Genomic DNA, 27,358 nt, shown 5'->3' on the forward strand with positions numbered 1-27,358 from the left:
AAAATTTGAATAAACTATCTATTGTAAATAGTATGTCCAAGTCATTTGATACTGTGTTCTTTTTGCCATCGTTGAAAATTACTGCCTAATTTTTCATCAATTTCTAATCAATCAATATCATTTAAATCTCCGTTATTGTTTGATCAAGAGACGATCAAATATATTATACGAAACTTGACTCTCTTTTGGAAGAGACACTTCTTATTTGAATATGCACTTTTTTGGCAGAATTCAAATGAGAGAGTCCTTATTTAATATCGATCCTACTAAAATGGAGGACCAGAAAAGAGAAAAAGAGAGAGAGAGACAGAGAGAGAGATAAGCACTTTCTTTAATCTGGAATATATATTTTATGCTTCAGTTATTTACCCTGATAAGTAGAAATAATCTCCTTAGTGCAAGTGAAGAGAAGATTCATTCTTTTCATGACAGTCTCTAATAGCATTAATAAGGAAACCTAAGTGAGTGGAATCCATTATCGTCAATTTAATGCGAAAAAAAGTTTCATGGCAAGGTCCTACCTGACGTCCGACATCTGTTTGTGTATTCGTTCTATGATTAAGGCTTCAATCTAAATCCGAAATAAATTTTCTTCAAAAGAAGAATTGTGAGAATATCTTAAGCGTATGAAGTCGAAAGAGTTGTAATGAAGAAAAAAATGTTAGAACTTAATTTCTTGAACAATAACTGTATATTATTTTCTTTTAGCTCAAATAATAAAGTTTGTGATAATGGACTTTAATTATTTTGAATGCTCTGATAAAGAACGCAAAATTTTCAACTTTCTATGTTAAACTTAAAAGCATGTATGAGCAGTTCTCTAAGAATCGAATACTATTAGAAAAGTGAATGAGAATTTCAGTTTTTATAAAAATATTTATTGAATTTTTTACCCTTTCAAAGTAAGGATTAATATTAATAATTGTTTTTATTTATTGTAAATATTAAATATTAATAATAACAATTGCAAAACAATTGTTGCAGAAATTCTATTGGATAACTAGGACTTCGATAGTCAGAGGAAATTTTAAACAGAGTAGGAAATAAAGGCTCTCGTTCTCATATAGATAATATATGTCCAACGGTCATAATAAATATCAGAATCCAGAGAACGAAGACAGTGGACTGACTAATGAAAGATATTCTCTCACTTAGCATTGAAGTGCCAAAGGATGCAAGGTCGTGAATCGCTGGGTGGAAGGCGTTCCGCTCCTGATGAAACTGGTATAGGTTATGATACGAATTATCAAGAGATGAAGTCACTTCGATTCAACAGTGTACCTGGAAGCAGACTAGATCAAGGAAAGATCCAGAGTACTGGGTGAATGGAGAGGATTGTTGGGTAATCGTCTGGGTTGAAAAATATTTAACTTGAAGTCATTGATTATAGCAAATAGATTTCCATCTTTTCAAATTTGATCAGTAGAACTAAAGAAAAGGGCCCAGTTGCAGTTTGGATATAAAAGTCACCAAGGAAGATTTTCTCACTGTTATGGTAGTTAATCTATAGGAAGTTAACCTTCGGGAATAAAAATTCAAAGCGGTTAGAATGATGATTAGAATTGGCGAATAGTAGAGACAGCAGATAAATGATACATTATGTAACAAAGCAATCTTAAACCACAGAGTCAAAATTCAAAGATGTAAGGTTAGACATCCTCTGAGAAAAAGTATGACTCGTACAGATCCACAAGTATCAACTTTGGGACAGTTGGAATTAAAAAGAATAAATTTGGTAAGTTAAAATTAACTATGATTTCTGTGACAGTAATTTGCAGTTTGGTCAAAAAAATGTGATCTTTTAGGTGGTGATGCACATCATCAAGTTGATGTTTATGCCACGAATGTTGGTGAAGTGAATGTGGATGAAATCTTTCGTTAGTGTTTTTAGGTTTTACTTATTTTGTTTTATTCTATTCATTTTTTTTTTACCACAGAGATAAGTTCATTATCATGGTATTGCTAAATAACTGAAGTTAGGAAAAACAGGAGAACGTGCTGTTAGAGTGTTAGAGGGAAATTCTCAGAGACATATTAAGACAGCATCCAATATCCCTGCCATTACGTCGCATTGACAGTACCTGCAGCATCCCACTACATGGCCTATCTCCAAGCACGATCTGGAATGGAGTATCAGTGGATTATGAGCCAGCTAATCGGGAAGTCATCTTAGCCCGTTATCTACAGATTCCCGCACACTATGGAGTTGCTAGCTTGCTTAACTGCTTTTCTGGTATACTGTTGTAGAGGATGGGAGAATTATGTGTCTCCACAGCAAGTTTGGCATGCGCTTGACACAGCATCGGCTACTTTATGCTCCTGATAATGAAGGTGGTGGTGGTGGTGTTTCTTCTGACAATGTTTGGGATCTCTTATTATTTTACACCTTCTATCATTCCATATTCAATAAACAGCGGTTTCATCTACATTTGCACTATCTTAACAAGTCAAAAATACTATCTAATTGCTAACAAATAGTGCTTTCTGTAGAAAGTTGATTTAAGAATTTCGAGAAGATAGCTAATACTATTTCTACAAACTGTACCAGATTATGTATTAATATAGTTAATGAACCTGCACATGTTTCACACTTTTGCACATATTTTCCAAGCTGTAGTTCACCTGGTTAAGTTGAGTTAAGCTTCATTGGAGCAATACAAATTAGCGGATCATATATTTATATATTTTATATAATTTTTCTGTAATATTTCAGTACGCATGTATTTATTATATTTTGTACTGAAAATTATTGTGTTTATTTATTCTGCGGATATATATAAACCCTAATAATTCAGACCTAGGCTGGAGGGATTGTCTTAAGTATTCCTGACTGTATCCGTGTGGGTTCACGGGGGACGGTTTGCCTGCTTGCGGGATGAAAACCCCCAGATAAACTGGGGGAAAAAAACCTGCTGTCCACGCCCAATATCGGCTGTCTTAGCTATGGCTGAGGAAAATCCTTAAGCTCCTCACGACGGGAATTGAACCTAGGATACTCCTTCTCCAGGCGTATGGTTGCGAAGCGCATAGCCACTAGACTAACTGTGCGGCCATAATAATAATAATAATAATAATAATAATAATAATAATAAGTAATAAAAGTATCTACAAAAATATGATACTGCTAATAGTAAGAAAATGTAGTATAAAATATATAATATTCACAATATAATAAGAAATTCGTTATAAAAATTTTTTCGTTATAAAAAGTTATTTTATATTTTAAAATTGTATAAAATAGCTATATTAAAATATTGCAAGAGAAACTATTATAAAGTATATGTAATATTTACAGTATAATAAGAATTTCATAATGAGAATATAACAATATATAAAAATAAAATCATTAGCTAATATGCAATATACTAATAAGAATATTAGTACTCATAGTAATGGGGAAATAATTTTTAAAAATTCTAAAGATTGAAGGGATATAATGTTTCTGAATAGAAAGACTGAAACTTCTGAACTAAATAATGTATTCTTCTTGCCAGGAAGAAATGTATTTATCCCATAAAGAAGGAAAAAAATAAAGCGTAACATCTAATTTTGTTAAATTTTTTTTTTTTTTGAATTTTTTACTCATCTTAAACTTAAGACATCAAACTAGTTGTCATTATATTCAAATCCAAAAAGGAGCGAGGAGAAGAAAAATGCTGTACCCGGTAATTTAAAAAGCGACAAAGCGACGCTTTTGAAAACATATTCTACATCTTTAATAGCAGTTTCCTTATCGTAAAACCGGTTATGAGCGAGTTTTGTGTGTATATGGTGTACGCCGTAACAGAGCTCTTAAAATATCAAGAATACCTTAGTAAGCTAGCTCAAAGTTAGTCTATGAAGGAGTCCGTGAAAATTCAGCTCTTTGCTTTTCTCGTAATGGGTATACTGACATATGGACCACTTATAGAAACGAATGCTGCGCTTTAGCAGATGGCTGCAGGTAATTAGTATGAATAGCGGAACACAAATGGATTCCACTTTAGCTAAATTGCCAGCGGAAGATGCTGGAAATATACAACTGTTTTCAAGTTTGCGTTGTTATCTATACCGCCAGTTATAATAATGTTGTGATTCTTTTGTTTGTTTTCTTATTAAAGATAAACAACGATTTTGATTATTGTTAGAAAATTAAACTATTGTTAAAATAACTTCGGTATTTATTTGATAGGTGTTAAGGGTAAATTCTGCTTTAGAAATTATATTATTGTTTAATCCTTTATCATTTAATCCTTTATAAAAAAAACAAAGCTTTCTATTGAAGTACCTTAACAACTTAGCTATTTGTATTGATAGGATCTTTATTTGCTTACACTTAGAAGAAAATATTAAATAAGAATATAATATATTGTCAAGTATAATTTACTTTGAAAATAAGTGAAAGCCTTTCTATAAATAATAGTAACTAAAAAATAAAATGAATTAATATAATACCCTCATAATATTTTAAAATGTAATAACTACAAGTAGAGTTCTTTGCAGGTTTAATGATGTTTCCCATGCCCATTCAGGGCGAGCAAACTGCTCGTAAATTTTACCCTCACTGTAACCACGACAGATAGCGGGGAATATGAAAAGCAGTTTGCTTCACCCTTAAAGAATAAATGTCAATTAATGATGTTTGATATTAGACTGGATGATTAATTCATTCAATCCAATATCCTTGGAGGGTAATGGATGACAATGCTGTAGCCAAAGAAGTTCTAACTGAGGCTTGGCTATTGCTGTTACCCTCCTGCCATGATTAGAGCTTTATTTGCTCAATAACACCCTATCCCTACACTGTCCTCTACAGATAACGGGGAAGATGAAAAGCATTCCTGCTTCGCCCCTTTAAGCCAGTCCTTATAAGGACTAATGATGTTTTAACTCTTTTTTTATAAAGAAAGAGTTAAAACATCATGAGAGAAAGGAAGTCCGCAAGATATTTTTTCTTTTAAGATTTTAGTGAAAAATTCAGTCACTTGAGAGAAATTAAGATAATTATATTTCATCAAAGAAGCAGTATATATAAAAATTGAAAAACCAGGTAAAACTTAAATAATCTTAAAGCCTACAACCCAAATTGAGCCTTGTTCTGCATTTGCTGCATCCAACCCATAGTTTGTCCGAAACTTTACTTCGCCACTTTGGGCATTGTACTATGATGTTGCTATATTGACTAGTAATGTCTACCTATCTTGTTCTAGGTTTTCCTTTTGGTCTTTTATCAAGAATTTTACTACTTATTGTATTCTTAAAGAATACTCTCATTTTCCATACGAAAAATATGCACTGCCCACTGCAATTTTTTGAACTTGATTATACTAGATATTGTAGAGTTTTTTTTCTTTTCTTTCATAAAGTTGAAATAACGATCTTCCAGCGACCATTATCACTCACTGGTCCAAATATATTTCTAAGGATCTTCCCTTCAAAAGCTGAAATCATATTCTCCACTCTCGCAGTCAATATCCAAGTTTCACATCAGTAGGTAAAAACCTAGAGCATTATCGATTTATTTATTTTTACTTTATTCTTCCAATGAATATCTTTTGAGTTGAGTACACATGAGAGAGAATATGACAGCCTGATTACCTCACTTTATTCGATTCTGCACTTCCACCATCTCATGTGTTTCGCTAGGGGAATGCATTGAACGCTTTCGATAAAATAATGTATAAAATATTAGTGTAAGGAGAGTGTTTATAAATTGTTATTCTCTTTCACAGATTGAAATTTCAAGGAATGAATAAACTGTTTCTGATTCAAGGTTGTAAATCCGAAGCGAATCTTTTAGAATTTACCTAAAATTAAGTATTTAGCTATGTACTCGATTAAATTACGCTAAATTAAGTAGCCCATTGAATTAAGCAATACCAATGGGATAGATTAATTACTTTATTTAATCAATCATACGTTAATAATCATATTCAACTTTCGAATAATTGCTGAGACATGTGATTCTATACTGCGTGAAAAGCAGATTTTGCATAATCTATTTAAATTATCGTACTAAAATGAGTATAAAGCTATTTATTGCTACGATTTGGTAAACACATTATCGTTAAGTGGTCCAGAAGATTTTTACCAATTATTGGAAAGGATGAATCAGTGTTTCATAAAAATTGATGCTAAGAATTAAAATGATGTAAGATAATTCATACTCAGATGGTGTATAACGTAATGACTGTTATATATTAGGATAAACAAATCAAACATTTTTTCTTTTTATTCGTGAAATTACAACTACTCTTTCCGCTCGCCTCCTCCATAGGCATGTAAGGTAGTCATCGAATAAGGATAAATAAGACCTTCTATATTCTCTGTCTTTTATATCTTTCTTTCTTTAAACGATATAGTCGCTTTGTCTAGTATTTTGTTTGTTGGTTTATAAATTGTAAATGCTGAAGGTCATTTCGCTGTTTAATACTGTCGCATATGACGAATTGCCGTACTGAGGAAGATTATGATGAGCTAATGAGCAAGGAAGTATCCTGTATTATGGCTTTCCAATGAAAGCGTATCAGTAAGAAGTTTAATTACGAAGTAAGCGTCGTTAGAAAAAGCTATGCGATCAAATCAACATAACCGATGCTTGCGCGTTGTATGACAAATTTGAGGTTGCTGAAAAGAGTTGAATCTAGTGTGCTCATGGAACACAATTCCGTGAGCACACTAGATCAATGAACAATGTCAACATGGTTAATTATCTTAACCCTTCATCGAAATTATGCATCACAAACGATTTAAATCTTCGGAATACGTTCAGTTAAAGGAATGCTATTCTGAGCTATACTTCTGAATAGCAATAAACCATAATATATATATATATATATATATATATTTTTTTTTTTTTTGCATTATCGCCGTTTATAATCTAATGCAGTATTCAATGGGAGTTTTCAGATTTCATTAAACTTATATTTAAAAATTTATACCTTAACCTAAAGTTCTGCACGACCCACTATGAATTACAATGCTTGAAGGCCTAAGCTTTAATATTTGCAGTTCCATTTCGATAATAAATAGAAATGTCACATTATATGTAGAAAATGACGATAATAGAACGCGCCAGGCAATCTCATTTCCTACTTCTCGCCTGGGTCTGATTCTGTGTCATGAATTCAGTTGACAACAATATATTGTGATTATTCATTTTTACTCGGAAAATATTATAAATTATTTTAAATGACTGATACCGAGAGATAAAAATTGCATTAACAGTACTAGTCCAAAAAAACAGTAGCACATTTTGAAAACAGTAATGCGAGCTTGAGTTCCAAATAAAATTTGACTACGTGCTGTCACGGGTGCGCCAGTATTGAACAGAGGCAATGTGTGCGTCAGAAAGATTGAAACTTAGGAAGTTATTTATATGGGAAGAATCTAAGGCAATTTCTCTGGATTAGACAATATTTTTTTCACGTTCATCATAGCACACATGGATATTAGCAGTTTGTGTCCAGTCCACAATGTGTTGGCGACCTTCGTCTGAGTTAACGGAGAAAAGAACGTGGCTAGAGAGAGCGCTGGCTCTAGTTCTGTTGTAGAAAATATCTCTACGGTGTTCTTCCAAACGTAGAAGAATGGATTTAGCAGTTTGGCTGTAGTATGGCTTTCCATAATCACATAAGATCTTGTAGACCCCTGGAAACTGAGTTGGAAGATGTTCTCCGTCACTCAACTGCTTCTGAAGATCCCTCTTCCCACAGAGCCTTTATTTCTTTGCCTTACATCAGCTCTCTTTCACCAAAACTAGCTAAAATTCTCAAGAAATTTAAATTCAGAACTTGCTTCACTTTGCTCCCAAAACTTCGCTCCATACTTAGTAAACCTAAAGAGAAATCTCTCTCTCTCTCTCTCTCTCTGTATATATATATATATATATATATATATTGTTGAAATTAGGATTTACTCGGGATGTATACATTTATAAAAATAAATTTAACTGACTAGAACCCGAGAAAGTATAACAAAAACCTTTAATACATCACAACTAGTTTCATCGGTGATCCGACTTCTTCAGGTGAGAAATAAAAACATAAGACATAAAATAACACGGTAAAAAATGAACTTTACAGCTTAATAAAAAGCAGAATAATAACAGTCATATTTGAATAGGTGACCGCGTGCTACCGTTGGCATGAGTAGAATGTGTGCGACAGCTAATTTTTGAGCGCCAGTACTGGATTACTGCGCTACGGGAATCGGGTAAATTGTAGCTAAGATTATTGTTTAAATGTGAAGGGTCCAGAACTATTTCTTTTGATTCGATGATTCTTCTTTCGAATTCATCCTTGCAAATATATAAATTAGTAGTGCGTTCCCAATCAACTTGATGTGGCTGTTCTTCAAGGTTAGAGTTTGCCGAGAAAAGGACATGACTGGAAAGGGCGCTCGCTCGTGCTCTACTGTAGGAGATGTCACGTCTATGTTCCTCAAGACGAATTGAAACAGATTTGTCTGTCTGGCCAAAATAAGGTCGACCACAGTTGCACAAAACTTTATAAACACCAGGAAAATGCAGATGGTTGTGTTTTGGTTTTGGTCGACTCAGAAAAGAACGAAGTTTTGGCAGCGTAGTATAGTCGGTCTTTATGTTGAATTTTTTCAGAATCTTAGCTAGTTTTGGGGTAAGAGTGCTGATAAAAGGCAACTGTATATGAGTGATAGGGTTGGAGTCATCTTCTTGTCGAGGATGTTGGCGTGGTCTCAAGCGTTTAGTGATGTTACGAGACGAATATCCATTATTTAAGAAGGTGTTTTTCAGGAAGTTAAGCTCTGTTTGAAGGTCTTCTTCTGTGGAAATGAGACATCTTGCTCGATGGGCGAGGGTGGAGATGATGCCCAGTTTCTGAGGTGGGAAGTGATGAGAAGAACCATGTAAATATCTATCAGTGTGGGTGGTTTTTCGAAAAATTGAAAATTTAAGACAGTCAGGAAATCTACTGATCTTTAGATCCAAGAAGGGGAGAACGCCGTTAACCTCTAGTTCAGATGGGAATTTAATGTTTTGATGTTGGTTATTTAAATGGTTTAGGAAGTTTTGCAGTTCCTCTAAACTATGTCACCACCTTTAGACTTGAACTACGTTCAGGCGCAAACTTAACTGTTTGCTTATTGGAATTAGGAGTAAAATAACCAAGTTTATAAAATTACTTTCTCGGGTTCTGGTCAGTTAAATTTATTTATATATATATATATATATATATATATTACTATTACTATTATTACTATTATTACGGGCAACTCCAGGGAGTCATTAGACTCATCGAGGGAGGCCCCAAATCATATTCATCACAACTATCTGACATTCATACAGTATCTATCATACCTCGCCTTAAACTCATTCACTGTCACAGCATGCACTACAGACTCAGGGAGCGCATTCCACTCATTCACTACTCTAAAAGTAAAGAACCCAGCTCTAACACCCTAATATATATATATATATATATATATATATATATATATTAGGGTTACCAAGTAATTTTATAAACTTGGTTATTTTACTCCTAATCCCAAGCAAGCAAACAGTTAAGTTTGCGCCTGAACGTAGTTCAAGTCTAAAGGTGGTGCAACACCAGGCAACTCATTGTAATGGTGGGTAAAGCTCTGATCACTATTCTTAGTGTTTTTTAAACTTAACTGTTTGCTTATTGGAATTAGGAGTAAAATAACCAAGTTTATAAAATTACTTAGTAACCCTAATATACATTATTCCCAAGGTAAAAAAAACGTATTTTCGTCTATATCTTCTCCAGAGATTCTTATTCAAAATAAAGACACCTTGTATCAACTTGTATAGGTAAAATTGATAAGGCTCTGTATGACTAAAACTTGGTATTGGTGGTTGTAGCCAAAGAAGTTCTAACCGGATCGCTTCTCGGTCTTTTGGCTAAGATCAAGTGTATAGTCTTAGATCATACTTCACAGGATCATTTCTGTAGCGTGATTGGCTGATTGGATTGATTCATTCAATCCAATATCCTTGGAGCTTAAAAGCTAAACGCAGTATCTGTGTTGCAAGGTTAATAACGAACACGGTATTAACTGACCAGCACAGATAAAGTAAACCCCGGACCGGGGAATAATAAACACTTGGTGGTGGGATTAGTTAAGCCACCCTCTCCCCATCGCCAGCTATGGCTTTGCCGCGTACGCGGACACTCGGAATAGAAGTGGATGCCGACCTGCAGCCCCGATGTTTAGCTAAAGCTCTCATCGAAACAGTCGGCGCTGACTAGATTTCCGATTTACTCCTTTCGGAGGAGGTCGCTTTCAAGTAGTCGTTAGAAGTATACAAACCAGAGATAAACTACTAGGAGGTTTTGATTGCAAGGGGAAAAATAGTCACATTTGTGGTGGGAAGTATCACCAAGTTACTCAGAATCCCGAGATTCCCCTTGGAATATGTTGAAACTGATCTAAAGATCATCCCCGACATATTCCGGAAATATTGCGTAGTACGCAACGTAGAAGTGCTAAATGATGCAGAAAATCCCACATGGAAGTCAGGAGAGGTAACCATCTCTCTTGAAATGAGAACCGAAGTCCCTAACTTTGTCCAAATAGGATCCGCACGGGTAATGATAAACTACCCTGGTGTGAAGAAGCAATGTTTCCGATGCGGATCCTTCGATCACCTAGGAGTAAACCGACCAAAATCGAAGTGTAAGAACTGCCTCAAGGCAGGCCACAACCAGGATAAGTGTGAGGTAGCCTGCCTGAAATGTGGGGTCATTGACCACAATGTGGACACATGCCCATCCAGAACCCTTGCTGAGAGGATGGGTGGTACAGTCTTGGCAGCAACTCCAGTAAGCAATGGAAATGACACAGCACAGGAAGTTTCTCCTCCTTTCGAGGCTGCTCCTGATACAACAGAAATCCATACCACCACGTCTAAGAAAAACCGTAAGGGAAAAAAACTTCCACAAGCAGTAAAATCCAACAAGAAGAAACAGTCGTTATTGAAACCATCAATACTAATATAGATATAGATAAGGAAGAAGGAAAGATGGAGGTGAACACCAACACCTCCAAACGGCCATTAAGCCCACAAGAAGAAGAGTTGGTAACGCCCAAAACAGCAAAAAGTATCTGAGACCGCCCACCCAGAAGTCCCTCACGCAAAAGCAGGGGAGACTCTAAGCCATCTCATTAGAAGTATTCCCGGGGTCGCGGAAAAATTCAAAGAAGCAATGGAAAGAATAGGAGAACCTGAACTCCTCCTCACAGGGGAACATGGATCTGACATCGTCAGCGCAAAATGGGGTAACATCTTCATTGATGACATCAGCAAAATCACCCCTGAGCAAGTAGAGGTAGCCCAGGGTTTAGACAAGAAGGCGGCTTCGGCGTTCTATATAGCTCTCTGCAAACCAGACATGGCCAAGGGAAGTGAGGTGGCCAAAAGAATAATAACAGCCCACAACAAAAGAAAGACACAGTAACCACTTTGTGGGTTTTCTGTACACAGCTTCACTGGTTTCAGCTTTCACAGGTGGGGAGGACCTGAGAACTCGACCGGCGAAGGCTTACAGCGAGGCGGTGCAGTTCCTTGTGAGCTGCATCACTCGGGCCAGATCCATCTCCACCTTTAAGTTTACCTTTCAATTTTTGCTTTTCTCTGTATCTCTTTTTGTTTGTTTTTTACATGTTTTCCTTTTTAGGATTTTTCCTTTTTTTAAAGTGAAAAATCAACGACCGTTTTAGAATCACCCCTGGGGGCATACAGCTAAAACAGGTCAACTGAGGCCTCTTTAACCTACTCTTCTACTGTGCACTCTATCTTTATCCCTCTCCTACTATCTGCTGACTCTTAGCCTATCTTACTCTACAGGCCGATGATGAAGCTTTGTTGAACTCACAATTATTTATTAACTGAGGCTCGGCTATTGCTGTTACCCTTATGCTAACTTGGTATTTATATTTATTTAGAGGGACAAATCGACCGTTAGATGCGGTGATTATTACCCTTGGAGGGTAATGGATGGCAATGCTGTAGGCAGTGAAGTTCTAACTGAGGCTCGGCTATTGCTGTTACACTCCTGCCATGATCAGAGCTTTAATAGCTCAATGACACCTTATCCCTACACTGTCCTCTACAGATAATGGGGAATATGAAAAGCTTGCTTCGCCCCTTTAAGCCAGTCCTTATAAGGACTATAACTTGGTATTTAGGGTCTAGCTACTCACTGAGGTGTCCTCAAAAAAAGGTTGAAAACGGTCTGGGTAGTGACTCCACCCAGACCGGTTTTTGCAGTATACATCTCTTAGTGAAACGTGCTTTACATTATGGAACATACTAAGAATATTGTTCAGAGCTTTACCCACCTTCACAATGAGTTGCCCTGATGTTACACCACCTTTTGACTTGAACTACGTTCAGGCGCAAACTTAACTGTTTGCTTAATTGGGATTAGGAGTAAAATAACCAAGTTTATAAAATTACTTGGTTAATTTTATATATATAAAATTGGATATACATACATACATATATATATATATATATATATATATATATATGCATGCACTCAAAGAACATGGGTAAGCAATACAATGAAGTTAATAATAATAATAATAATAATAATAATAATAATAATAATGAATTATTAATAGGAAATCTATTGAGACATACTATGGAATACAATGTTTTAATAAACAAATTCACAGAAAATAGCTACCTTCAGCCTAATGAGGTGAAAGTGGATTAGGAACAGAGTCTATTTTGAATGAAAAGGTAATTAAAATAAATAAGAAATACAGAGTAATGCAGATTTATTGCCACTACCAACGTGAGAAAAGTACTTAGGAAACCTAACTTCTTCCTAACTTAAACATGGAAGGGATGTTGAAGAATAAGAAATTGCCAAATCATAGACATAACATTATAACAATCACGCCCTGGATAATACATTTTTAGAACAGTGGTATATGCATTTTGGTATTCTTTTTCATGACGTTTGCACAAGGATGATGCCACATTTCTGCTGGAGAACTATAAAATTATATATATGAAGCTTAGTGATTTATGAATTACCCTACATGACCTTCCTCATTGGCCAGTATCTAATAAACATTAAGGTATAAACTTCCAATAATTTTTAAATTAAGAATACAATTATTGCTACATCCTTCAAGTTAGCAGAAGGGAAGTTATCTTTGGGAATTCTCCTTTTGTGAGTAACCTAACAGTTTCTTTTCTTTTGATGTGAACGCTATATTGGAAGATTAGTAACTCGTATAATATATATAAAAGAGAAATTGATAAACAGTGGAAATAGGAACAATGGGGTATAAAAAAGAAAACAAATCAGAGAAACGTATGAAAGGGGAACACCAACCCAATAAATAGGCACTTGACTATTGACATGTATGAATAATATGAGAAAAAAATTGACCTTTTCGTTTTTCGAACCATACCTTTCTTCGAAAAAAAAGAAGAAAAAAAAAGATAAGAAGGTAAGTATAAAATGGTCCTGTATTTCCAGGCTATTTATATTTATATCGAGAACACAAGTAGTGAAATAAATTATGATTCCTACCGTAATATTACCGCATTCTACCAAATATGAAATATCAAGGATAAAGCAGATCGAGGAGCAAGTTCAAAAATAATTTTGAAGACGCTTTGAACATAACAGGTATACGAAACGGTTGAATTAGGAAGTTTCATTAGATATATTCATTTTAATCACTTGTCGACAAATAGTGCACAACATGAATACCTCCACAGTCCATAATCATCCTCGATTATTTTCGTGCAAAATTCTGGCATGGTTAACGTACAGATATTTCGCTGAGAAGGCTTTGCAAATTCAGTTTCTTTCTTTTTTTTCTTTTCTAAACTACATTTTACAATTGGTGAGAGAATTCTTTACTAAGAATATTTACAAATTTTGCATAGTCATAAACCGTCCAATATTACAGATTATTTTATAAGTAAATTTACGCTATTATGGAAAAGGATCAAATGTGACAGTTATAATAACACAACAATAGTTTCTACGATTGCCCTGTATTGAAACTTCCTCATAAAAATGGACTGGACTCCTCATTATAGGCTGCATTGTTTACATTGGAGTTTTACTGCCTATAACATATTAATAAATAAATAATAAATCAAATTGAATAATAAGATAAACATACATAAAAGTATAAATAAGTAAATGATAAAATATTTTAATAAGTAAATAATAAAATACTAATAAATAAAAAACACATAAATTTAATAATCTTAAATATAAAAAACATATAAATAAATAAGCCTTCAAATAAAAAAAATCATATATACATATACAGGGTGTTCGGGATAAATTTGACAGTTTCGTAAGGAAAAAGAAAATCTTCTTTGTATCTATTAAATTTAATGAATTGACAAAAAAACATTACGGGCAGAGTTAATTACAATACTATCAACAAGATTTACTCAAAATAACCACCATTAGCATCGATCACAGCTTCAATTCTGCTTCGGAACCTCGAACAAGCTGATGCTACAGTCTCCCTGGGAAGGGCCGCAAAAACTGTTTTAATTTTATCCATTAACTGGGCTTTTGTATTACTGGAAGTGCGATTGGTGTCTTTTTCAACTGCGCCCCATACAAAATAATCCATGGGGTTAAGGTCTGGGGAGTTTGGAGGCCAAACATTTGGACTGGTGAAGTCGTAGAAATTTTCAGACAACCATTTTTGACTTTTCCCAGAGGTGTGGCAAGGGGCCGAATCCTGCTGCCATACATACGGCCTACCATTGGCTACCCTTGTTATCCAGGGCTTGACTACAGTTAGCAACTCCACGAACAAAGCCCGAATTCCAATGCCAGGGTTCTTCAACACCTGTTCCTGCAGATTTGCGAGGAATTCTGCTGTACGAACGCAATCAGATCGTCTGCTAGGGATCTTTCTTCTTGCTACATCCTCGTAGTCACCATTGCAAGTCTCTAGTTCATGCCTGATTGTTTTTACTGTATTCAGGGAGCATTGGGCAGCAGTCGTAATATCCTTATTTTGATGGCGGGCACGAATCATCATGATACAAGTTATTCTCTTCCATGATTCAGGTGGGTTCCAGCTATCCATCCTTTCTGACATCTTGTATATGAATGAAGAAGGGTCCAAACTTTTAAATGAAGAGAAGTGTGTGTTAATACATGTAACTTACGGAAAAATATAATTAATTATAAATATGTCAAATTTATCCCGAACACCCTGTATATATGAAACAACCGACTTATAATGATTTATTTATAATTAACCGACTTATAATGAAAAATTAATCTTCCCATTGTTCTCTATTAAAATGAATAAATAATATACAAATTAAGTGGCTGTTTTGTACATCCTACAGTAGAACCTAACATTTTATATCGTATTTATATTCATTAAGCAACCTTCAAATTAATAGTCTGTTTAAATAATTTATGTTTTTTATTGTAATACATTTTAAAAATAACGCTGTGTTTATCTTGGTATTGATAGATGAAATTATAAAGCACTTTATGGTTGTTAAACTAATTTAATAACACTTTGTGCGTAGTGTTGTAATAGTAATTTTACACATATAAAAGATTATGTCAAATGGAGTTTATACTCAGAGAGCAGAATTTGATAACTAAATAGCCGACATTCTGATGACAAATGAAGTGTATCTGCTAATAGTTATTTGCTTTTTGGTTTAATGATTACAAAAAAAAATGTAAAGGATTTTTTTTTTCCGGAAAATCATCTGAAGTTTATTAAGAACAAAACACTTTAAATAGAGTTAATATTGTGTAGGACAGTTCGATATTTTAAACAATCCGATATATTTGAAAGAGCATCGCAGATACTTAAGCTCAGTGCAAACGAATATTACAAAGCCTTCTCAGGAAAGCAACATTTTTTGGGAGTTGCTCCACTAATCACTTAATCACTCAAGGAAGAAAGAAAAAATGAACCTTTCGAATTATTTTTGAGAACTGAGAAAAGAGTTTACAGTTTCTTTCCGTAAGTCTTTCCTCCTCATCGTTTCTTTAATCTATAATCACTTAATCTGACAGAAGAGAAGGATAAAAAAAAACTATCTGTCTTAAATACGCTTCCTATCTTTCCTTTTCTGTCCTTTCAATCTACTCCTCATTACGCAATGTTTTAACATTCTTGCTGAGGTTAGATAGTTCATTTGGGCTGAGCTATCAATTTTCTAAGAGGATGCTGTGATAAAGTCATCCATTTGTTTTCTTCTCTCTCTCTCTGCCCTTCCTTGGGGCCTATCGCGGAATTAATTTGCTGTAATACAGTGGTTTCCAAAAGTAAGTAAACGATTTTTGAGTTATAAACTATAAGGTTTATATCTTAAAAATGGTATAAAGAAATCATTTAATTTATATATTAAGATATTATAATAATATCGCAAATGTAAAAGGCTCGAGCATTTCTTGTCTTTTTTTTTTTTTTAATTCATTAAAATAATTTTGTTCAAATTAGACCCGAAGTTAGAGCATTTGTAATAGCCGGTGAGTTATTACCTACTTGACTTCCAAAATCTCATCTATTTTATTATTGACAACTGGACACCATTGAAATATTACATAATGGAAACATTACATCATATGTCCAGGCGGTTAGCCTAGTGGCTTTGCGCTTCGCAACCATATATGCCTCGGGAAGGAGAGTCCCAGGTTCGTTTCCCATCGAAGACGTGGGGAACTTGAGGATCTTCCTCAGGTATAGTCAAGTTAGCCGGTCTTGGACGCGGGACGCGGGATGAAAAACGCCAGTTTATCTGGCGTTTTTCATCCCGCAAGCAGGTAAACCAGTCTCGTGAACATACGCTTCTACAGTCATGAATATATCCCCCCCGGCGACAGGTCGGTTGGGAGTGGTACTAACAAGAAGTCGCATCTAAGTAACACGCGGACCCTGCGTAGGAAGCGGGAATAACGCGTAGTGAAAGAAAGAAGGAAACATTACATCAGATTTGTCTTAATCGACAACAAACGAGATTAGATTAAAGTGCAGTATTTTCTAATTGATGATAAGGTTGCATTTGCACAATATTTTTCAGTTTATTTGACATCATCTCTATGGGTCTGAATATGAAGCCTGTACATTCTTTCCATCAATTTTTTTTATTTTTATGCCAACTCATCTGTTATGTTCTAAATCTATAACATATTAATACACTGACTTAGCTTTGTATTAGGAATCCCTCCCCCTCGATTTACATATGCGGCGCGATAATTACGAGCAGATAGTTGGGACCCGGATGGCATTCCTCAGTAATTTGGAAAAAGCCGCACTTGGATTCTCCCGTTCTACTGTACCAAAGGTGTACTGAGACTGGCTTAATCGTGAAGAGACATCCAGAAGAAGGGCTCACATTGGTTAGCCACGCCTGGTTGATCCTAGAGGTGAGTGTCGGGTTATCATCAGGTATTTCAGCAACGATGTAAAATTCATACAGCTCACCCACCGGTATAACAGCGGGGCTGTTCTTCCTATGATGACGGCAGCCATGCATCAAAATCAACGCGTCCCATGGGCCAAGGATCGTCGGCAATGGACCCTCGACAGATGGCAGAAGGTCGTCTGGAATGATGAGTGCTGCTTTCTGCTACACTATGATGATGGTCGTGTTCGTATTTTACTTAAACAGCATGAAGCCCTATCCCCCCCTGGTTGAACATTTGGGGTGCAATAGGTCGGTGGAGGTGGTATTATGGTCTGGGAATCTTTTCCCTGGCACATCCTGGGCCAGTTGGTTATTATCCTACAAACACTGAATGGTGAACGCCACAGGGATCATCTCCTTCCATATCTGCGGAGGTCTACCTCGACCGCAGTGCCATCTTTCAACAGGATAACACACCTTATCATCTGGCTCGTACAACTACTGAGTAGTTGGAGGAACACGACAATGAATTCTCTACTTTGCCTTGGCCCCCAAACTTCTCCGACTGTGACCCAATTTAGCAAGTGTGGGATATACTAGAACAGGACGTGAGAGCTGCTGATCTTCCTCCATGGAATGAGCGTGAACTGACGAAGTTGCTGCAAGGGACATGGGTCGAGTTACGCATGGAAGATGTTCGACACCTTGTGGAATCTTTCCTAGGTGTCTGCGAGCCGTGATTGCACACAGAGGTGGATCAACGCGTTATTAGATGTATGTTGCTAATGCAAAGCTAACTCAGTGTACGAGCATATGACTGGCAGGCTTTTGGTCTACCAAATAAGTATTACCGCAATTTTTCTTTAAGTGTGACAAGCATAGCATAGCATTTGAAAAAGTATATGAATTAAAATTATTTCGAAAAATCAATTATTGATTTTTTTTAAAATCAAATATAAATACAGTATTATAATATTTTGACATACTTCGATTTCTTTTCAATGCATTACAACCAAATCTGTATCATAATTTTCTCATAATTCATATATCTAAGAAAAAAGATTTTCCTTAAATAGCATTGAAATGCGACCGCCTGCCTTATTAGGCAAGTGGCCACGTTTCAATACCTGCCATAGTATACATTCTGTTAGATACGTAACGTTATAAATATGGATGTTGATCTGCAGCCACCAGGTCCATCGCTACTCACATTACATGAACGGAGAATAGTGGAGTGTCTACACATCTACTGGTGAATCTAAAACATCCGACAGACATACATTTTATAAGCATTCAAGAGGAGATTCTTCCGCGAATCCCTGTATCAGTTTCTTACCGCGTGAGAATAGTAACATTCCGATTATCTTCAAAGAATGTTCCGTCTCTTCACTTGTAGCAGGTGCAACATTGTGGTGAGCACATTGTTTTCGACGTTATAATTCATTGATCAATATGCAAAAAGTACTTGTAATTTTGATCTTCTAATATTGACTAGCGTTTTTTTGTCTCCCTTCCGAACTCGAAACTATGCAATGGTGGATAGTTTTGTATTTGGATTTGAGAAAACATTTAGGCAAAATCAGCCTGAGAAAGTGAATAGAGGGTGTCTTATGGTCCTTCCGCTTTGGAAACCTATGAATGTACGAGAGAATGGGGCGCATTGTCAAATGAGATATTATCCTATCTCTCTCTCTCTCTCTCTCTCTCTCTCTCTCTCTCTCTCTCTTTCTCTCTCTCTCTCTATTTCGCCCCTATGATCCTGTGTATAACTTTATCATTGAGTATCGCGACTAGTCGTCAAGATTTTCTGTATGTGAAATGAAAATTCATGGGCCTTTGTAACTCAGTAAAACACTTTTTTTTTTAAATTTAGGTGTACCGTTACTGCAAACACTTGTAACTTATCAAAGACAAAATATTGCCCGCATTTCTAATTTATATCGCTTTAGTTTTTATGTATCAATTATAAACTTAACAACATCACTGTTTTTTATTTTGTATTTATAAAATTTTCTTAAATTATGCATGACCCCCTAATATAGTATTTTCGCGCCAAGATGTTGCACCCATGAACAGATGAAAACACTTTATCATAGCGAATGTTTTTTATTTAAAAAAAAAATTCCTTTAAAAGCTTTGATTATTAGAGGCAGCATTCTAAGATCGATAGTTAGGTCAAAAATAGATGCAATTTTTGCGTATGACAGAACGACGATGTAATGAGATTTAATTAATCCGTTTGTTTTTAGTTTAAAAGAGAAATTGAACTAAACGAAAATAATTTGAAGTTATCTCAACCGAATCTCTGTTTACTTAGGCTGTATTTACTTAATTCCATCAGGAAAAGGTTTAACCACCCGTGGCTAATATTCGGAAATGGGTGTCCGTGCACGAACTGCCAAGAAAGTACAGTCGTGACTTCCTTTGTCCCTCGTTTACCTAACCATAGCCTTGGGCGGAACCTTTAAATAACATACCATGAACACAGTGATCCATGCTTTTAGCAAAGATGGCACTCTGGCATTATAAATTTTATACGTTTTCCCTAAAGAACTATAATGATTGGCCGTCTTCAAAAGAAATTTGATAATATCATTTTGGAATGCGAATGACAAAACTCCGTAGAAATTCTGCTTTGTCTAGAAAAAAAGATCATAATATTATATAGAAAGTTTCTTTTTTTTTTTCCCTATACACATTCACATTTCAACAATTAAGCATATTTAAATTTACCTCAAATAAAACAGCTCGATACATGTTTTTTTTTTCGATATTTATTTTATTTAATTTTTGAAATTAGGAAAAATTTCAATATTTGAAATTTTGAATCAAAAATAACTGTTGTCCTGTTGTTCTATCATAAAAATTCAATTACATTCAGAGAATCAACTGTACCTTAATAATGATGGTAAAATATTTGGAACGGCACAGAAGGAAGAGTATTTGCGGGAATTTACGAACTATGTCAGTGTCAGTGCATTTTTTTTTTTTTTTTTTGGAATAAATAGAGATATCTTCTTTAATAAAATCATGTAATATTTTAATTGAGTGGCAAATGGAAGGCTACTCAACATGAGGAGAAAATCGTATTTTTACCACATTTTTTCACGAAAATAATTGGGTAAATTTCAATTTCACTTACGCTTTTTTGGATGTGTCCCCCATGATTATGATCTGTAGTTTCCTTCTTTTTCTTCTTTTTTTTTTAATTCTTCTTATATTTGTTGTTTAACGAGAATTCACTTAATAGATTGATAATGTGCCAATCCCCATCACCTCCGCGTTTCTTTTTAACGCCAATTTGCAACACAGGCACCTAGAAATATGGGTTTGTCTGACAAAATGCACAACTTCATTTGGATTTCATTATTTGGTATTTGTACGCACACTTGTACTCTTACGGAAGTTACAAAGCTTTTTGTAGGAAACTCATGTTTTTTTATTCCGCATACAGGCGTATTAGACAGGAAACAATTAGCTGACAAGAATACCATTCGGAGGCTCGTAGATCAAGTTGCATAGAGACGGTATATTATTTAGTATATTACTGGGAGTCAGATGTCGTACAGCAGCGTTTCTCGAAGAGAATTTTCAAACAGTACGGAATGCTATGTTTTATAAATCCTATTAAATGATTTTATATATATATATATATATATATATAATTCGTTTAATTTCACTATACGAGAGTAGTCTGAAAAGTTCTCGGCCTCGACCATAGAAAGCAACTTCGATCACAGAAGCAGGGTTGTCCTTAGGAATTTTGAGGCCCCTTGCAGTACCATATTTTGCCGCCCCTTCCCCCTTATTTTTCGTATAGTTTATGCCAATTTTTCCTCCCCCCAAAAAACGTGCAAATGCACATCTTGCACCTTCGGAAAAGCAGGCCCTGCATAGAAGGCATATTAAATTCGCGTTAAGCGGGGTTTTCTGGTATATGATGAATAATCCCCACCCCAGTTGGTCTCAACAATGCCCTAAAGTTGGAAAAGCCTTCGGATCCAGTCTAAAAAAAACTTTATAAAGGATTTTCAGCTTAATGCATGATAGTCTGCGTCATACAGAGATGGCGGTGTCCTTTCTCCCAAGAACTTGGGTTTTAAATCCCCCCCCCCAAAAAAAATGTAGCTAAATAGGTCGAGGTAATTCACTATAAAAACTCCATAATGGATATTTTCTAATTATCGTTAGAAATATCGTTATTAAATGTTGAAACGTTTTAATATATGAACATTAGAGAGATACAACTACACATTTCCTTTTGGGTTTCTATGTTGGATACCATTGTTGCGAGAGCCCTCTCGTGGAATTAACTCAATTAAATGATAAAAAAGAAATCTGTGCGACTGGCGGTTTCGTTAAGTTCTTTTCATTTATATTATTAAAGTTTGTAATATAAATATAAACTTATTCAATGGAATAAGTCCGCATTAAAATGCATAATTAATAATGTATTAACAATCAATTAATAATTAATAAAGTACTACATAAATCATCATAATCGTATTGAGTGCTTTAAATTTGATTTTTTCCCCTTCCAAAATTGTAACAGTAGCTTTCACGGAGTACTACATAAGAGACCTGATATATAACAGAATAATTAAAAAAAAAAAAAATGAACTTCCTTGAAGAAGCGATCTCATTTGCTTTAGAGATCCACTAAGTCTGGAATCGACAGAAAAATCTCCTAGAAAAAGTTCATCTCATCAGTAACTATTATCAAAAATGCAACTAGAAAAACAAATCAAATACATAAATACATAAAATAACAATTTTATAGATTAAATAAAAATGGTATAATTTTTGCTAATTTAAAATCATAATTAAAATGTTTAAAAGCTTGACTTTGTCAATGCAAAAACGTAATGATATCCAGCTGAATTAAAGTAATCTTGTTCAGTAAAACCGCATCACACATATTATTTCACAAAATCTCAGTATATTTAGTTAATTTTTTTATGTGTGATTAAGTAAAGAAAATTCAGTTTAAAGTTTAAATAATTTGTAAACAGTATCGTGAGATAATTCATTTCTTATTTTCATCGAAGTAAAAATAAAATAACTGAACCTTTAACCTAGATATGTGATACTGAAAATTTAAAAAAAAAATCAATATCATCATTCGGATATGTCAAAATAAATTCATGAAGAGCAGTGTCAAAGAAGATTTAATCAAAAATAAATAAATAAATAAAACATGATTTGGAAAATAATAGACTTCATCTAAAATTCTCAAAGGAATATTTAAAATTTGGATTTAAAATTTGGATTTAAAATTTTTAAATTATAAATATGTAAAAAAATTACAAATATGTAAAAATATATATGAGAAAAATTCCTATGCAATCGATTATGTTGTAATACGACAGTAATAATTACTGCCTTTTTTTGGTTTAAAGAATTTCTGTTGATAAATTAAAATTTTTGTGAAAAAGACACACCCGCACTCTCGAAGCTTTCAAAGCTCTAGAAAGCTCGTGTGTGAGTCTTTACACACATCCATACCTTACGTGGGATTTGAACCCACAGCCTGTTACAAACAACTATAGGGCAACAAAGCCACTTTTATATTATATGATATTTATATTTGTATATTTATATAATATAATATATTATATTTATATATTATATAAATATATATAAATATATTAATTAATTGAAAGCACCTGTTTTCGTCTGATCACTGAAATTAAGCAAACCTAAGCCCACTTAGTACTTGGGAGGGTGTTACCTGGGACCCGTGGGTGCTGCTGGCATTAATTATTTTAAGTCCGCGCGGTTAGCCTAGTGGCTGTGCGCTTTGCAACCATATGCCTGGGGAAGGAATGTCCTAGGTTCGATTCCCGTCGGTGACGTGATGATCTGAAGGATCTTCCTCAGCTATAGCCAAGTTAATTAGACGTGGACAGTAGGGTTTTCCCCCGGTTTATCCTGGAGTTTTTCATCCCACAAAGCAGGCAAACCGCCTTGAGAACTCAACACTACAGGACATAGGATATACCGGGGCATAGGGCTGATCAGCCCTATACCTGGGCATAGGGCAGATCACCTTATCTTGTGAACGGCTTGAGATCCGATGATTAATAAACCCTCGACACCGCACGGTGAAAGAGGGTAAAAGGAAGATAAGATGAGATATAATTAGTAATAAAGAGTAATAAAAATATATAGTAATGATAAATAATAAAATATAGATAACTTACTAATAAACTCTCAATATTAAATAGTTCATCTTAATGTATGTTAAGGTTGTCTGTATTTTATTTAATACAGATAATAAAATTTGTTTTCTAGTTAGGATTAAAATACAACTACTGTTACTATTAATATTGATAATAATAATTAATAATAATAAAATTCCTTGTCATGTTATTAAATCTAAGAATGTAATTGCTACACATAGGTTAACAATTTATTAAGTGTATGATTGTGTACATTTTAGAAGAAGAAAAATTTATATATCTCAGTGAAGAAATCTTGTACTCCTGTCATACTCATGGACAGGAGTACAAGATATGACTGAAGTAGTGTCCTATAGGCAATGGGTCATTCATCTCCACGAGTTCCCCGAACAGTACCTTGATGACGTTGCTCATCTAGTTCCCGTTTTGTTTTATCTTCTGTTTCTCTGATATCCTTCATTGTCATGCCATGCCACCGATCAAGCCAACAAAATACTTGCCGGTTAAAATTTAAAAATATACGCCGTTCTGTCTTTTGGATGAAGGATTCAACTCGATTCTGTAAACTAAACCACTTGAACTCCACAGTCACTAATTTATATGCACACATTACTGGATTTACTTTTTTCTGCCAGTATCCTTGCAGTGGGCCTCTACCTGTTTTTTGAGAGTTAAATTTAGTAGGGTCTTTAGTTTCTTTATAATCCCTGCTTTCCACTGGATCATTTCCTATATCAATGAACACTATTTCTCGTTGTTTCAATTTCTCAGGAGGCAGTTCATGAACATTTTCCTGGTCTCCTCCATCTGGGCAGTGCATTGTTTTTATAGAGATGACAAAGTTATTTTTCATATAATCAGGATTAGTAATGACTGTTTTACAGTATGGGTATGCATTCCATGCTTCTTCATGTATTTCAAGGGATCCCTTTGGAGCAAGTAAACGAATGAAAGCTGGAACTTTGCTAGCCAGATGATAAATCTTGTATGTATATTGGCCACTAGTGAACTTTCCTCCCAATAAAGGTACATTTTCAAAAGGTTCATTTTTGAGCACTTCAATACCCTCACCCCCACCAGTCTCATTTTTGCTAGCTTCGGCTACAGAATATAGTTGACCAACTTGATACTCTTCCACAGTAATAGGAAGGATAACACGATACTCTTTTATAATCATTCTGTATTGAAAACTTGCCGGTACTCCCTACTTCACATGGGGAGGAGCAAAGTGACGTCAGAGGACCATATCCACATTACTATTCAGGCCGGCAATTATAAATGTTCTCATCTAATATTTAAATTTTACAACAATGAAAACTGTTCAGAGACTAATATTATGAAATATTACTTCAATTGTTTTGCTACACAGCTGCAGTTATCACATCACAAACAAAGAATGTCTCAACAAAGAGCCTTCATGTGAACGTCTACTGACAACTAAGGGTTACTATGGAAGTAAAAATGCACCATTATACCTATTATAATATTTGATTTAATTTACATGTTTTCACTAAAAGGTGAGCTGGTGTTGTTGTTGTTGTAGTTTTTGAATTACAGCTGAGATACCAAAAAAATTCAGTAAATTAAAAGTGTTCTATGGGTATGCCATTTGCGGGATAATTTAACACAAGATTCCGGAAATCGTATCACAATTGTACGAGACCAACTAACATAACTTTATATGAAAAGATATAACCAGTGGCTCTTAACCTTTTTTTGCCTGGCGCCCCCATTCAACTATTTGTATGGCCTGGCGCCCTCTTCTCATTTTTGCGAAACATTTCTTTCACATCACTTCACCAATATTCATGGTTTAACATGTTCATTGCCAAACAAGCGATATCGCGCGATGCGAGTTCTCACCAAACGGCCGATCATGCGTTATCGCGTGGACGTCGCTAACTAAATAAAAAAAAATAAATAAAATTTGGCCACCACACGAAATTCCAATTTTCAGCTTGGCAATGAAAGCGTTAAACACCAATCTAAATTATGTGAAATCATCACATGCAGACATCCAAACTTGGTGTCCTTCATTGTCTGAACCCAAAATCATTACCGCAATGATCATGGTAAGTCCAAATACACTCAATGTGATTTATTCAGCCATAAGAGCTGAATAAATTAATAAAGTAATTGCGCTTTTGTGTGATCCGATATTCCTTTCCAGATGATGGCAACTTTTGAATCACCTCTTAAACAACTAACTTAAAATTCCTTGCCTCATTAAGCATCATTCCTTTCCTGTCTCAACCACTCGACCAATTATGAAAATCACTCTGTTTTTCGAGTTTCCATCTTTGAAGTTTGCATTCCTGTAGTCTAACTATACTAACAGAGAGGCCATGTCTCCTCGTGACTATGTCTACGACTCCAACAGTCTGCTGCCTCTTTTTGAATTGCACTGAACAACTGAAAGAAATGTAGAGTTAATTTTCTATAAGTAATGCTCTAAAGCAAATAGTTTTTCTCCATAACAGAATTCCTAATAATCCCCTCCACTCAAATCACGTTCTAGACGTTTTATTAACCAGCCTCCGAGATACATTACTGAAGTGACCTCATATTCCTTTTAATTCAGAAAACATTCTCATCCAGTTTCGTTTCGAATGGAAAGTTTTTCCTTCTATTCATATCCTCGTATTCTTTGATATTACAATAACGCTAAGTGAGCAGATCTACGAAAATTTGGCTCCTCTTTTTCATTGCCATTCAGACTGCCGTTTCCTTTCTTTAGATCTAGATTCCCTTTTCTTTTTTTTTTTCTTTTTTTTTTTGTAATCTTGTTACACAAATTATCCATATTGGAATAAGGATCGTCATTTCTCAGACTGGTTAAAAATGCCCATCTTATATCCAAACGCCAAGGTTATAAAAAAATTAAAATAAAATAAAATAAAAATAAATAAATAAAAAGTGTGAAGAGGCGGTTCAGGAAAAAAGTGGCTTTAGACAAAAACTGCAGATTCAATCGCACCCTTACACCGCAACACTTGTAAAACTGAATTTAAGAGGAATAAGTCTGTCTTTCAAATGGCTAAATATGGAAAATTCGCTTTTGTTCAAATGACAATCGTATCTTTTGATGCTTCCGAAAATCTGTTGGCAGGAACTTCTGTCCATTGCTGCCTGAACCTCAGTCTCACCAGGATATATTATTCAGCATCATCTAAAGATCTGACCTCTTGGCTTGATTGGTTCTTCTAATCCAAATTTCGCATAGATGATCAAGGCAAATGAATTCCTCATTAACCAGGATTACTACGTAGTTGTCTCCTATGTACTTTCCCTAAAAAAAGATAGAAAAATGCTAGTTATCGATAATGAAATACAATGGCCGTGATGTTCATAGGACAGGTACAGCACGACCATATAAAACTAATAGTAAATTGTGTGTGTGTGTGTGTTCACCAGATCGGTTTGCCTGGTTTGCCTGCCTTTTTTCAGCTAACTTATGAAACCAGCTAACTCACCTTCCATTGGCGAAAGGTTCTTCGCGCTCTAGACTGGATTCGGTCTTTCCAGCCAAAGAGCATCGTCCAAGCCAACTGACCTACTGATACTCAAAAGAATATTGGACAAACTGGAGAGCAGAATAGTTTCTTTTCCTAATATGTTCCACTAATTGTCCTAGAAAGATATGCTTCTAAATTAACATCTCGTCTATATCATCTCCACAGTGTATCATACTCAGCTGACGTCTACACTATTCAGCAAGTTAAGCTAATGTATAGCCAATTCTAAATTAAGAGAAAAGTGACAGGCAGTTATTATCAAACTATCGACATCCGATACTCATATTGGTGCTTTCCTA

General features: G+C 34.9%; 1 pseudogene; it reads right to left on the minus strand.

The window, feature by feature from the left end:
• Positions 1 to 23,908: 23,908 nt before the first annotated feature.
• LOC150104167 (phosphatidylinositol transfer protein alpha isoform pseudogene) lies at positions 23,909 to 24,781 on the minus strand (annotated as a pseudogene).
• Between the last annotated feature and the right edge of the window lie 2,577 nt (positions 24,782 to 27,358).

This window comes from Typopeltis vanoorti, chromosome 8 (assembly GCF_054136105.1).
Source record: "Typopeltis vanoorti isolate ZY-2024b chromosome 8, IOZ_Tvanoo_1.0, whole genome shotgun sequence".
Lineage (NCBI taxonomy): Eukaryota > Metazoa > Arthropoda > Arachnida > Uropygi > Thelyphonidae > Typopeltis > Typopeltis vanoorti.